Source organism: Miniopterus natalensis, chromosome X (assembly GCF_054644295.1).
Source record: "Miniopterus natalensis isolate mMinNat1 chromosome X, mMinNat1.hap1, whole genome shotgun sequence".
NCBI lineage: Eukaryota > Metazoa > Chordata > Mammalia > Chiroptera > Miniopteridae > Miniopterus > Miniopterus natalensis.
In genome coordinates this window covers 67,494,509-67,508,247 of record NC_142103.1, presented here as the reverse complement: position 1 = coordinate 67,508,247, position 13,739 = coordinate 67,494,509, and the positions used below count along the sequence as shown (strand labels likewise).

The window sequence follows — 13,739 nt, the reverse complement described above, 5'->3', positions numbered from 1 at the left end:
AGGGAGAGGCAAGGCATCCCTGGCCTGGGTATAAGTGTGGATGTGGGTGGCTCCAGGACAAAGGCCTGCTCTGTCAGGTAAATCCACCTCTGCATGCACATCTGGAGCAGGGACACTTCCTTGATGACAGGTACTGATGCTGCTCTGAGCAGCCGAGGTGAGCCTGGCCCTCAGATGGCTTGGGGACCTCAGGACCCTGGCCAGGGCAGGTGGGGGTAAGGAGGCTCTTGGAGAAGCTTCTGGAACCAGGCATTCTTAATCCCCTGCTGATGAAGCAATGTCCAGGACGCTGGCCCTGGGGACTCCATGCACAGTGGAGATCCAGCATGCTTATGTGGCTTTGATCAGGAGGGAGGGAGCTGGGGAGGCTGGTGGAAGCCATGGGCTTGAATAAGAAGCATTTATTATGTTCAAGTCCAAACCAGCACTGCACCCCAAGGGGCTGTTTATTAAATGAAGGGACCTCAGCAGTCAATGGGAAGTGGGCACATCTGAAGAATCAGGGTGTTCTAGATCTTTCTCCAAGTGTTGCAAAAATCAAGTGGAGCTAGGCTTCAGCCCCCTCAGCAGCCCCAAAGGAGCAGGGGTCGGGGAAGTCCAGCAGGGTGGGGCTAGGAGCTCTCCCTGTCCCCCTGCTGGGGCTGGAGGACCATGCCGTGATGGGCCTGGACGCAGGAAAAGGCAGCGGGTGGGATGCTGCACCAGTCTCGATGAGGTTGTCTCCAGGTGCGTGGAGATGAGGCTGGAGGCCTGGGCCACTCATGTGTCACAGATGGAATTCAGGGGCACGTGTCTGTGGAGTGGGGGTGGCAGGGCTGAGCAGAGGAGAGAAGACCCCAGAAAGGGGAGGCAGGCATCACACAAGGGTAGAGGAAAGGACCCCACAGTGAGGGGCCATTGAGACTATCACAGAGACCAGACCCAGGGAAGAGGGGCAGACAGGAGCCTTAGCCCTTGTTGCTCTGGGCTGGAGCTCTCCTGCCTTCCCCTTGCCCACCCCCTGCCCAGATTCCATTGTACGCTGCCCTCCACCTTGGCATTCCAGGCCCTAGAGCCACTGGGAACGGCCTCCTATCACACCAACTGAGATGGGTGGATGGGGGCGGTGAAGGATCCTCCCAAAGTCCCAACCTCAGCTTCTGAGGCTGCAGGTGAGGAGCCCACAGGTCAGCTCTCCTTGGCTCATCTGGCAGGCAGGGCCTTGTGGTTTCAGTCCTGGCTGGAGTGGGGAGGGGGGAGACAGCAGGACAGGTGCAGGTGGGCAGCCCTACCTGATCTTGTGGCTCAACCACAGCACCTGCAGCCCCTTGAGGCTCAGGAGGCCTCGTAGGATGGCCTGCAGCTGGTTGTGATCCAGCAGCAGCTCTGCCAGAGAGGCACTCAGGCCCTGGAAGGACAGGTGGTGGATGCCGTCGGCACGCAGGCTACTGTGGGACAGGTGCAGGAACTCCAGGCCTGGCTTCATGTGTGTGAACACATAGCCAGGAATGCACTCAATTCAGTTGTGGTGCAGCATCAGGCACAGAGGTCCCTTGGCAGGAAGGAAGGTACGTGCACCAGTTGGTTGTGGGACAGGTAGAGGGTCTCCAGCTTCCTGTGGGGCACACAGGTTTGAGGTGAGCTGATGGTACCCAGCCGCAAGCACAGGAACAGCTGGAACTCAAATCACGGTCTCTGGTCCACACCCAAGAGGAGAGTGGGGCTTTGCCCCGAGACAGAAGACATAATCAGAGCTACACCTGACAAAGAAAATACAAGTGGAGGAGTCTGCAATCTGGGGAAAGATTGAAAGAGCTGGGGGCAGTTGAGTCGTCACCTACTGTCCCCACTTAGGCCTGTCCCTGCTTTGCTCTTCCTTGGCCTTGCAGCCTTCTCCTGCTCTCCCTACACTCTTGTCTTCTTCCTGCCTCATGTAGGCTAAGCAGAAGAGAGACAGGGCGGGAAAGAAAATAAGTCTGTCAGAGGGTTAAGGCAAGGGGACTCTGAGGGACCAGGGAGGCAGAAGTGAAGCTCAGGTCTCAGCCCAGGTCGCTCCATGGTGGGTGAAGAAAGGGCTGGTCAGGGAGGAGCAGGAGCAGAGGGTGGCGATGCTTCTAGAATGGGTCAGAGCAGGGAAAGTGGCATCTTTCTCAGTGGCATCCCCCAGCCCCTGTTGGTGGGGTCAGCCCTTTGGCCTTGGGGTGCATGCTGTCCTCAGCCCACAGAGCTGGGGGCTCAGGTGTCTCCTGAGCCTGCAGAGCCAGCAACCCCCTCCCCTTCTACCATCCAGAGAAACACTGGGCGGTGCCAGCCTGGGCTTGACTGGCCGCCAGCCCCCGGCTCAGGCCCCATGGCGGGAGTGAAACAGCGGCTGGGCGGCTCCTCCCTAGGCTGCTGTCTGCTTTCCTTTGCCCCTTTGGCAAGAAAAGGAGAGGAAAAAGGAATAATTAAACCCAAACATTCTGGTAACTTTTTCCTGGAACACGAGGATGCAGGGCAGGAGGCTCTGATCCCTGCAATAGTAGGTCGGACTAACTGTTAATCCCTGTCTGTCTATCCCACCCCCACCCTGCTCCCTCGGTGGTCATTTCAGAGCCCAAGGACTATACCTCATTAGCCCTCCCGCTGACCCTGCGACCAGTGCCTTTAAGGACTGATCTCCTCCTGGACCCCTCATGCCAGCACCCCCACCCAGCTGTCCAAACCAGATCAGAGGGACTCATCCTGGAGCCTTCCTATAGTGGGATGAATAGTGGCCCCGAAAGATATGTCTACCTAGAACCTGTAAATGTGATGTTATTTGGCAAAAGGGCCTTTGTGCATGTAATGAAGTTAAGGATCTTGAGATGCGATCATCCTGGATTATCCTGTTGGGCCCTAAGAAAAATGACACAGAAGAGATACACGGACACAGAGGAAAAGCTACATGAAGACAGGCAGAGGCTGGAGTGATGTGGTCATGAGCCGAGGAACACCTGGGCCCACCAGAAACTAGAAGGGGCAGGAAGGACCCTCCTCTAGAGCCTTTGGAGGGAGCTTGGCCCTACTGACACCTTGATTTTGGACCTCTGACCTCCAGAGCCACTGGAGAATCAATCTCTGTTGCTTTAAATTGCCCAGTTTTTGGTAGTTTGTTACAGCCACCCCAGGACACTCATACATTTCTCTTTCCCATGCTCCATCATCTCTTCCATGACCCTTCCTGCCTCTGTTGCCTCCCAGCTAAACCCAGCACCAGGCCAGCTATTACCACCTGTGCTGACCCTTCGTCCAAGCCCACGGCACCTCTTAGGTGAGCTTCCTGGGTGCCTGTAGGGCAAGTCCAGGCATGGACAAGAGAAGGGGTTTTTGTGTCCTTGGGGATTCTGCCAGGTGGGAGGCACAGGAAAATCTTGGAGGAACAGGTGGTGGCTGAGGGCCTGGGCCACTCTGAGCCCTGAGTGGAGAGACACGTAACTCAGGAGACTCACCTGAGACCAGGCCCAAGTAACAGGATCACCCCCAGCCCTCTCTGCCTTGCTGCCTCTCTTGGTGCCTTTGGGTACATCTTCCCTCCCTGGCCTCCAGGTGCCCACTAGGGTGAAGCTTGGGTGGTGCCAGGGTGGTGGCGATACTCATGGGAGATCGATCTAAGCTTGGGGTGCCAGCTGGTCCTCCTGGAGCCTGTTGTTGCTGAGTATCAGCACACTGGGGCTGCAGCTGTGGTTCAGCGTGCCCTCTGTCACCTCCTCAATGACGTTGGTACCCAGGTGCAGCTCCTACAGCCAAGGCTCGGGATGAGGGGCTCACTCATTAGTGGCCTGGCCCTGCTCCCTGCCCCTTCCTCCCCGCCCCATCTGTGGTACTCAGGTGCCATAGTCTCTGCTCCTCTCAGGGTCATAGTCATCTGTGCAAAGGATCTAAGCAACATCTGCCAGTGGTGCCAAGGCTCCTCAGGGCCCCACAAGACACAGCCCCAGAGTACTGCCAAGCACAAGGGGACCATGTAATCCAGAGGGGGACACCCAAGTGGATCCAGGAAAGTCCTTGAGGCCCAACTCTGGGCTCCTAGAAGGTGAGGTCAGGTGACGGGGAGGCCTTTGGCACTGAAGCCTTGTGGGTTTATCATCAAAATTCCCCCCACAGGCAGCTCTACTAGCCAGCGGCAGATGCTCTGACCATGATATTGCCTCTCTTAGACTCTGGGCTTCCAGCTAACCTTCAGGGAGGCTGGCAGGCTGGGCAGAATGGTCTGCAGTTGGTTCTCGTCCAACCTCAGGTACAGCAAGCTGCACAGGGGCTGGAAGGTCAGGGGAGAGATGTTCCCATCTTGCAGCTGGTTCCCTTCCACCTCCAGTGTCAGCAGCTGGCTGAGCCCTGCAGGGTGGGTGGGCAGAGGGGCACCTGAGCCAACTGCAGAGCTCTGAAGGCCTACTGGGAGCTGCCTGCTGTAGCTTTCCCAGGCTGATGCTCCCTCCTCTGCCCTCCAGCCATGCTGCCCTGGGCAGACCCTCCTCTAGCCCACAACTCTCCAAGGCCTTCCTGGCTGCCCAGGACTGACCCCTCTGGTCCCTGCCCCTGGAGCCTGCCCACACCCTGGAAGCTGCTGTGCTGTAGGCCCACAGGGGGTTGTTGTTGAGTTTAAGCTCCTGCAAGGAGGTGGGCAAGGCCGGCACTGTGGACAGTTTCCATCCAGGTTCAGGAGCTTTAGCTGTGTCAGATTCTGGAAGTGAGCGGAGCAGAAGACGGGGCTGGGGTGCTCTGTGGGCCAAGACTAGGCCTTCAGAGCTAGGTCTTCTGGGTGTGGCTTTGGGCTTATCCCACCCACATGGCACCCCTAGTGGGTTGCACTATGGCTTCCTAGTTCCCACTTAGACCAGGCTTGTCTGGGGGTTTCCAGACCCCCCGCTTAGTTTTTCCCAGGAGTGCTGCTCCCTTACAGAGCCCCAAAATTTGTGCTGTTCTCCATACTCCTAGTTACAGACTGTGTCACCCTAAATCATCCAAGCCTGCCATTCTGGGTACTCTGTGCAGTGCTTCCTCTAGGCCCTATCCCCCAGGCAGGGGGTGGGGAGAGGAGCAGTAGATGCCTGGGGCTATTTTGGACTAGCCCAGGCCCCTGGGAGAGCAGGTGGCGGGGCTCCTGCATACCTTAATAGCATGGGGGTGCAGGCCTCAGGCATCCAGCTTGTTCTTGCTCAGGTCCAGCCACTCCAGGTTGGGCAGCCCCAGGAATGTGTGCGCGGGGATTTGGCAATTCATTCTCTGTGCACACATATGGGACAGCCATATTCTACATCTTCTTGTCCCCCTCCCGTCTGCCACTCTGAATCTCCCCCATCAGAGGCAGCAACGACGCATTCCTTGAAGGAGCTGGCTCTTCTGGCTGTCCCAGGTCAGGGCATTTTCTCACTCTCAACCAGGACCCATGAGAAGGTGAACCATTTCCAGGGCACATCAGAGCGGCAGTCACAGTGGCCAAGGACTCACTAGCAGAAGAGCCTGGATGTGTGGCCTTCTCACCCCTGCTGCAGGGGTGGGTGTGGGGAAGAAGGCCACCCACCTGCCAGGTAGAACGTGGTCAAACCAGGGTCAGTCAGGGCAAGGATGTGTTTCATCTTGACATTGCCACAGGCGATGGCTGCCAGGGCCAAGAGGCATGAGGCTGGCAGGGAGGGCATAGCCTACTCCACAGTGCCTGGATCTGCAGGCCCATGCCCGTGCCCTCCCCTGCTTCCAGGCCTTTTCTGCCCTCAGCCTATGGTCTCTGAGGTGCTGCTGCCACCACGGCCTTGAGTGCAATCCTCCTTTTGATGCCAGCCCCTTGAGCCAGGTTGGTGGGAGGCCCCTGGAGGATGAGATGCAGTTCCAGCCCAGTCACATAGCAACAGGGGCCCACCAAGGGGAAGGGCCTTGCCTGGGGCCCCTAGATTTGCCAGCAAGTTGACCAGCTGGGCTGGAACACCAGGTCACTGGCCCTCCTTCCCTGGGCACCAAGGGCAAAGGCCCAAATGGGCTCTCAGGGTGAGTAAGGGGACCTGCCTTGGAGAGCTCCCCTCTTGCCCCACACAAGAGGGTGCTAGGCTTGGGCACCTTGAGTGTGGGGTGGGGTCTCAGTGGCTGGTGATGCTGGTGTGACTGATGGAGGTTGGACCAAGGCTTGACCTCTTCAGACTCACGTATGACCCATCACCCCCACAGGTTCCACCTGGGGGCTGCCTGTTCTGGCCAGTCCTCACCTTTGAGGGACCTCCTGGGCTTCAAGCCCCTTCTAGTTTCCCAGCCTCCTGCTTTCCTGCCCTGGCCTTTCTCAAGGGCTACTGCCCCCTCTTACACTTGGGGGAGACCCTGCTAGTCTGCAATGGCCTGAGTTTGGCAGTCTGGGGCCTCGCTGCTTCAGTCCCTACTGTAGCTGTGGCCTGGGGTGGGGCCTGCTGGGAGCTGGGCCCCTTGTGACTCCACTGTTGCTTCCAAGCTACGTGGGGTAACTCTTTCCTCTGGGCCAGCCCTGGCCTGGTGGAGGCCTTCCATCTGAGGACCGGGGGCAGGGTGGGGGCACCATGGGCAGCCTCCTCGGAGGTAGGCTGAGCCTGTGGCCAGTCCAGACGCCCGTCCTAAGGCCTGTCCTGGCCACTGTTTCCGGGGATGGCTTGCACCTGACCTATAGAAGGAGCCGATTTGGGCTGGGGTGGCCAGGACCCCTGTATGGCTGAGAGGCAACACCTCCTTCCCCCTAGTGGGGGGTCAGCCGCAGGCTGGACACCCTCCCTCTTTCCCTCTTTGCCCAGGCCTTGCTTCTGCTTTTCTGTCCTGTCTTTAGGAGCTCTCATCCTTTTGTTATAGACCTCCAAGGCCACCAAGTGTCAGAGATTTCCTGGTCTTCTCCACACCTTTTCATGACCCCAGAGTAGGGGACCCCTAGCACCAGAGTCACCCTGACTGCCTCTCAGAACTGAGGCAGCTCTTTACTGCTGGGAACCCTCCATCCCATTGGGACAAGGCATAGGTAGGCCCCTGGGGTGGGCACAAGAGCGCTTCAGTGGCCCTAGGCAGAGGGGCTGGGCCTACTCCTATACCTCCAGGTCCCTGTGGGTACTGCCTGGGCAGGGAGGGTGGGGATAGCCTCTGAAGAGCTAAAGGAGTCACTGCCACCTGGCAGTTTGCTTTCAGAGGTGGGAGCCCCAGTGCCTGCTGGGAAGGGAAATTGTTGGGGGCAAGGCAAGCCCAGAGGCCCCCTAAAGGGGCCATCAGCCAAGGCTAAGGAGGGGCAATAGCCCCCAGGCTTCCCCTCCACTGCGTGGCAGCCCCCTTTAACCAGTACTGACCATAAGCCTCCCCTGTAGGTCTACTCCCTGGTCCCTCCTTCTCCACCCCCACCCCCATGCCTGGGGATGGGCGGCCAACCACTGGCATATGAGACCAAGGCTAACCTGTAGTTGGTCTCCTGGGGCACCTTGTGCCACCCCACCCCACTCCAGCCCCAGACACCCCTTTCTAGCCTCCCATGCTTCTCTCATTCTCCCCAGTAGGTCTAAGGCAGCCAGCTCAACTCCCCAACCAACAAATCCAGATTCATTCTTCCAGCCACAGCTGCAGTGGCCCCTCCTGGCAGGGGGGACTCTCACACCCTCTGCTCCCATCCTGGGTGATGGGCATGAAGCTTCTTAGAATCTTCAGTCCCCCCTTGCCCTTCAGGGAGGGTTCTCTGAGGCCCATGGGGCCCTCCATGAACCCCCTCCAGCACCCAAGGTGGGCACCAGTGGGTAGCCTCAGGGTGACCAGCTTTCTCTCCCTCTGCCCCAGCCCCAGGGTGGTTCCACTAATGGGGCAGAGTGCTCCCCTCCTGCCAGCCTCCTCCTGATGGTGCCACCTACTCACCATCAGGAGGCCCAGGCAGGATGGGCAGCAGCACCTGCCGGGTGAGCAAGCCCATGGGGGTTGATGGTGCCATGGGCTTTCTCGGAATTGGCTCCTGCGTGGCCAAGGCCCCTCCAGGGCAGCACCTCACCCAAAGAACCAGGACAGGGAGCAGCACATTCTTTATGGCCACTGTGCTCAGGCCACGTAGGTCGCCTGGGTCAGCAGAGAGAATGAATAGCTGGGAGAGGTGGGAGCAGTAGTCACGGCAGGAAGGTGCAATCAGGATGGCACTGGACAGTCCTGCTCCCTGAGCTCCTGGCCCTGGCTGCAGTGCTTAGAGCCTCCCCCACACACCTTGGCCCTCCTCCAGAAAAGCCCCCTCCAAAAAAAACTCCTCCACAGACCTTGCTTCTCACTTCCCCCAACATCCCTTGCTTCCACCTGAGGAGAGAGAGACTGACTTTTCCTGGACTTGGGCACTCCCACTGTTTTCCTGTAAGGCCTTCGTTTTTTCCCCACTGGCCTAAGCCTGGTGCCCCATGAATGGGGCATCTGTTTCCACACACAGCAGGCCCGGGAGGCCCACCACAGAGCAGGCCGCCCACCCGAGGCTGCCAGGTCCTACCTCCATGGCTGGGAAAGGAGAGGGGCCGGGCCTTGCAAGCAGCAGGCCCCAGGGCCTCTTGGGTCCTTGCGAGAGGGGGCAGGTGACGGGGCAACCTGGACAATGGTGGCTCTGGCACTTTTGGAAACCTGTGCTCATCTGTCACAGGTGCCAATGCTGAGGACTCCCAATTCCAGAGGAAACAACACATGGGCAGAGCTAGGGTGGCAAGTTGGACCCAGCCCTTGGGCCACCTGGGCATGGGCCTGCCTCGGGACGGCGCTGAAGTACACAGCTCAGCTTCTGGTCCTTCTATCATCTCCCTACCTACCTCTGGGCAGTGCCCTTCCCTCCAGGCCTCCACATCCTTTTTCATAAAATGGAGGGCGTGACATGTCCTGTGACCCCCTGGCTGTGTCCCCAGCCCCACAATGGAATGTGTGTGGACTAGGGGCTGCTGGGCTCTTCAGGGACCCCTGGCCTGGGTGGCCTGACAACAAGGCCATCTCACAGGCACTCCCAGACTTTTTGTCCAAGAGTCCCAGGTACCAGTGTACCCACTGTCATTGGGCACTCCCGAGATGCCCCCATAGCTCACACATGCCCTCTGGGTCAGAGGGGCACCTGCAGGTCAGGATGGGGCAAGGTGGAAAGGAAGCCAGGCCTGGTATCAGGGTGGCAGGTGGAGTAAGAGGCAAAGAATGGGGTGTCTGGCCACAGGCCCAAGGCCAGCCCTCAGGGGGCCCCAGCCCCAGCCAGGGGCGGGCAGTGGAGGGGGACAGCCAAGAGGCTGGGCTCACCACGAGGCTCTTCACGGCAGTGGCAGTGTTGAGGAAGCTTTTCCTACAGTTCTGTCCAGTGTTGACTTATATTTGGAAGAGATCTTATAAAATGAGTTAATTGTGGGCAAAGCTTGGGTGGATGAGAGGGGGGAGGGAGAGGAGGAAGGGGAGAGGGAGGGGGAGGGGGAGGGGGAAGGGAAGAGCAGGGCTGGGAAGGGTTATAGGGAAGGAGCTTTCCATCACCACCTGAAGTTCAAGGTCTCTGTCTGGGGCCACACTGGAGTGTGTGAGACCTGGGAGGGGTTGGGGGATGGTCACGGTGGGGAGTCCCCAGCAAGTGGGTCTTTAGTGGGCTCTTCAGCATCTGCTCACTTGGGTCTGGGTAGCAGCTGGATGTAGCAGGGTGCAGCAGGGACATCCCCTCACTTGTCCAGTCCAGGGCTCTGGTTAACAGCCTGAATTTGGCACCATGCCACACTCAGAGACAGAGACTGTCTGGGGAGTGAACGTGAGCAAGCACCTTGAGAGCCAAGGATGAAGCCACCATCTGCCTGTGTGCCCATGGGTGACACAGTATGTCCTAGGCTGGCAGTCTGCTGAAGCTGGGGGAGGGAGCACTTAGTCATGGGAGGCTCAGATGTGACTGTAGACTAATGGAGATTTGCACTGGAATCCTGGAAGACTGAGCACTCTGCACCCGCCCCTGCCACCTTCAGTACAGAGAAGGAACCAAGAGGGAGTCTGGCTCACCCAAGCCAGCTGCCAGAGGCCAGGCCTCCTGCTTTCTCCTGAGGTGGGCCCTTGGAGACAACTGTGGTGGGAGTCAACCCTCCCCTTGCCTGGGGATGAATTCTGAAATCCTGCCCTCCATCCTATCCCCCTGTTCACTACTCCCCAGGCACTGACTAAACATCCTGCCATCTGGTTCCCATTAGCTGGGCTGGGGGTGGGGGTAAGCCTGCTCCCAAGTTCTTTGGCACAGTGGCCTGGAGAAGGGAGGGACCCTTGTTCCTACCCACCTAGGCAGGAAGGGGCGAGGCCTGGCTACTCACTTCCCTAGTACCCTTGGAGTCCTCTCCTAGATGCCCTTCCCCTGCTGGGGGCCCAGTGGCTACCTGGCCACCTATTTTGTCCAGTCTCGAGGTGCCCAGCCATTGTTGGGACCTTGAAAGAATCTCGCAGAGCAGAGTCAGCCTGCCAGGGTCTTGGCAGAAACAGAGGGACCCTCCTGCGCCCGCCCCTCCTGCACACAAAGCTCACTCGTGGACTTGGGCTGAGGCAGGCAGGGCCCCTGGCCAGCCCTGCCCCGAGTCCAGTGTCTGGAGCCCAGGGTAGGAGAATGTCGGCATTTTCCAGGATCCAGGGATGCAGCCTGGGGTTGCTGGAAAGAGTTTTGGGCTCCCAGCCTTCCCTGGATGGACAGGCTGTTCCATGTCAGGAGCAAGCCTCCCTGCTCAGGGCCTCAGTCTCCTCATCTCAATGTGGTGGACATGGGCTCTTTAGAAAGTTCTAGAATCTGAGAGCAGTAAGGGGCCTAGAGAAACTGCATTAGCTGATCAAGGTCGCTTCTAGCTGCCCAATCCCAGGATTCTAAGGGCAAGGAAGAAACTCCTGCCCCTTTTTCTCCTTCCCTTCCTTTCGAGGTGACCCACTGTCCAAACACGCATACACACCCAGCACAAGTTGGGACTCAAATTGGCAGCCCAGAGGATGTCAAAGCAATGCTCTTTGTCCCTCAAGGCTCTTTAGAACTTCACAGCTGAGACCTCTCCACCCATCAAGGGAGGACTGGAGAATGGATTCTTCACTCATCGAACATTCCTGAGCCCCTGCTGTGGGCCAGGCACTGTGTGTGCTGAAATGGTCAACCACAGGGCCAGCTCCCCTGCACTCAGAGCTGACAGTCTAGTGGGGAGCAAGGGACACTATCAGAAGGAAAGGGGCTGGCCATGATGATTGGAGGGAGGGACATTTTTGACAGGGGATCAGATGAGAAAGTGACATTTGGATGGAGACATGAGTGAAAAGGAGATAACTACACAAAAGGAGCTCAAGTAAAGAACCCTCTGAAAAAGGAGGGACAGCCAGTGCAAAGGCCCTGAGGCAGGAAAGTTTTTGGCCTGATGTGAGAACCAGCAAGGGTCCAGTGTGGTGGAGCAGGCTAAGTGAGAGGTGAGGTTGGTGAAGGGCAGTTAGAGCCAGCTTGACAGGATGTCCAAGGGTAGCAGGCTGATTTTGCCTTTGACTTTGAAGGAAACAGGGATCCACTGTGGATTTCTGAGCAGAGGACTCACATGATCTGACTTATATAAAGGATCCCTGGGGCTGCAGGGTGGAACACAGACTTGTTGGGGGCACAAGAGCAGAAGACAGGAGCCAGTGTGGAGGCAGCTGTACCTTCCAGGGGAGAGATGATCATGGCTGGCCCAGGATGGAGGCCACAGGTGGGGGAAGTGAGTTGAGTCAGAATTGTGGGCCAAGTGAGCCTGGGGCAGAAGCTGGGGAGTCCAGCTCCTCTCTGTGAGATGTGAGGCTGAGGATTAAGACAGCTAAGCAGAGACATTTAGAGGACAGTTCCATGTATGAATCTGGAGTTCAGGGCTAAGGTCTGGGCTACTTGTCCTGCCCTTCTATTATCTGTCATTTGACAAGTGTATCAACCCTCCCCCTACTGGGTGCCAAGCCTTCTGTCAGGGCCCAGGACAGAATGCTGGCTCTGCAGCCAAAGACACACGTTTGCGGTGACCCCAAGAGCATGGGAACAGGCCCTATCTCTCTTTTTTTAAACATTTAAAAAATTATGTTTTTTAAATTGATTTTTGAGAGAGAAAGGAAGGAAAAGGGGGAGAGAGAGATAGAAACATCGATCAGCTGGGGATTGAGCCCGAAACTCGGGCATGTGCCTCAACTGGGAATCGAACCAGTGACCTCTTGGTGCATGAGACAACGCCCAACCAACTGGACCACCCAGCAAGCCAGGCCCACTCTTGAGCCTTCCACATTGTGTCTGAGTAACATCCAAAGCAGTGTGTGCATGCACTCATGTGCACTCGGATGCTGGGTCTACCAGTGGGGCACATGTCCACACATCTATGTTATATAAGTCAATGTACAGGGGTCTTTTCCCTCTTTAAGCTTTGAGAAGAAAAAAGCCAAACTTTCCATGTTCTCTTCCTGTTGCCAGCCATTTCTTCCCAAGAGAAAACCCATCTTGTTTTAATGCCATTGAAACCTCAGAGGATCTGGTCCCAATTAAACAACTTTTCTTGCAAATGCTTTTGTGAGCACTAAATACATCAGTGATCCAGACTCATGTATTATGCTTCCTTGCCTGAGACCTGGTGTTCCTGAGAGAGGAAGTGAGAGAGAGAGACAGAAAGACAGACAGAAACAGAGAGAGGAGGAGGGAAGGGGTACACAGAACCCCAAACGAGACAATGATGGCTGGGGATTGGGTGATAGGTAGTAAGGAGCACTGGCGGTCAGGCAGAGGGGAGCAGAGGCCTTCAGCTGCTGCGGTGTGGGCATCCCTGCGGAGGGTGACAGTGGAAGGTGAAAGGAGGGGGCAGAGAACAGCAAAGGTGGCTGTGGGACAAAAAGGTCCCAGGTGGGGGATGTGGCTGGGTTGAAAGAGTAGGACCATGATTGAGATGGGTGTACGTGGGGAATCATTTTACATCTCCCTCCCTGTCTGAAATTCCAGTTGGTCCCTACCAATAACATGCGCCCCGCTAGACTCCCTGTGGAAACTGCCCTTGCCCCTCCAGGTGGGCATCAAGGGGCCTCAGGCAGAAGACAGAAGCTGGGCAGAAAATGGGGCTCCTGCTGGGCTGGGGGCAAGGGAGCCAGAAGGCGAGGTTGAGCTCCCCCTCCCCCGCACAGCTGAGCACGTTCTTGTTCCTGTCCTGGCGCCGGCATCTCCAGCTCCAGACGCGTGTGACTCAGCCCTGCCGGCCTTGCCAAGCCGTCTAGACCCGAGAGTCTCCCCGCGGAGGGGGCCATCCCGCCTGCCATTTCCTCTCCTGCCGCTGCCACGGTGGTGGGGGGAGGGCGGGGAGGCTGAGCCCCCCACCGGCACATGTACCACTCTCTCACCCCCCACTGCAAGCCTCAGTGCGCCTGCCCAGACTGCTGCAAACCCTGAGGGAGAGGGCTCAAGCTGAGAACCGAAAAGCCCTTAGGGACCCAGCCCAGCCCACCCCTTCTGCCCCGAAGTGTGGTGCCTGGAGCAATAAAGACCGGGGCCCTGAACTCTCTCCTCATCTGTTTGGGTTCCATTCCTGCCTCCATTGGGGCCAGGAGCTCACTTGTGGGTACACCAGCACACACGGCCTGGCTCTGTCCACAGCCCCACAAGCACCTTGGACCTCAAGCAAGATTCACCCTGGAAGGGAGAGGCCCTAGGAGTGGGCTGGGAGCTGAACAGAGTCCCAGCCATGGGAAATGTGCTCTTGTATCCTGGGAGTGGGTGGCATCTATTTGTCTTGGAAGGCCCCTCAGAGGCAGGAAGTGGGGGTGAGGCCCTGAAGCAGGAA

The 13,739-nt window shown here is 57.8% G+C and overlaps 1 pseudogene; it reads right to left on the bottom strand.

The window, feature by feature from the left end:
* Positions 1-611: 611 nt before the first annotated feature.
* LOC148090535 (extracellular matrix protein 2-like) lies at positions 612-9,622 on the bottom strand (annotated as a pseudogene).
* Between the last annotated feature and the right edge of the window lie 4,117 nt (positions 9,623-13,739).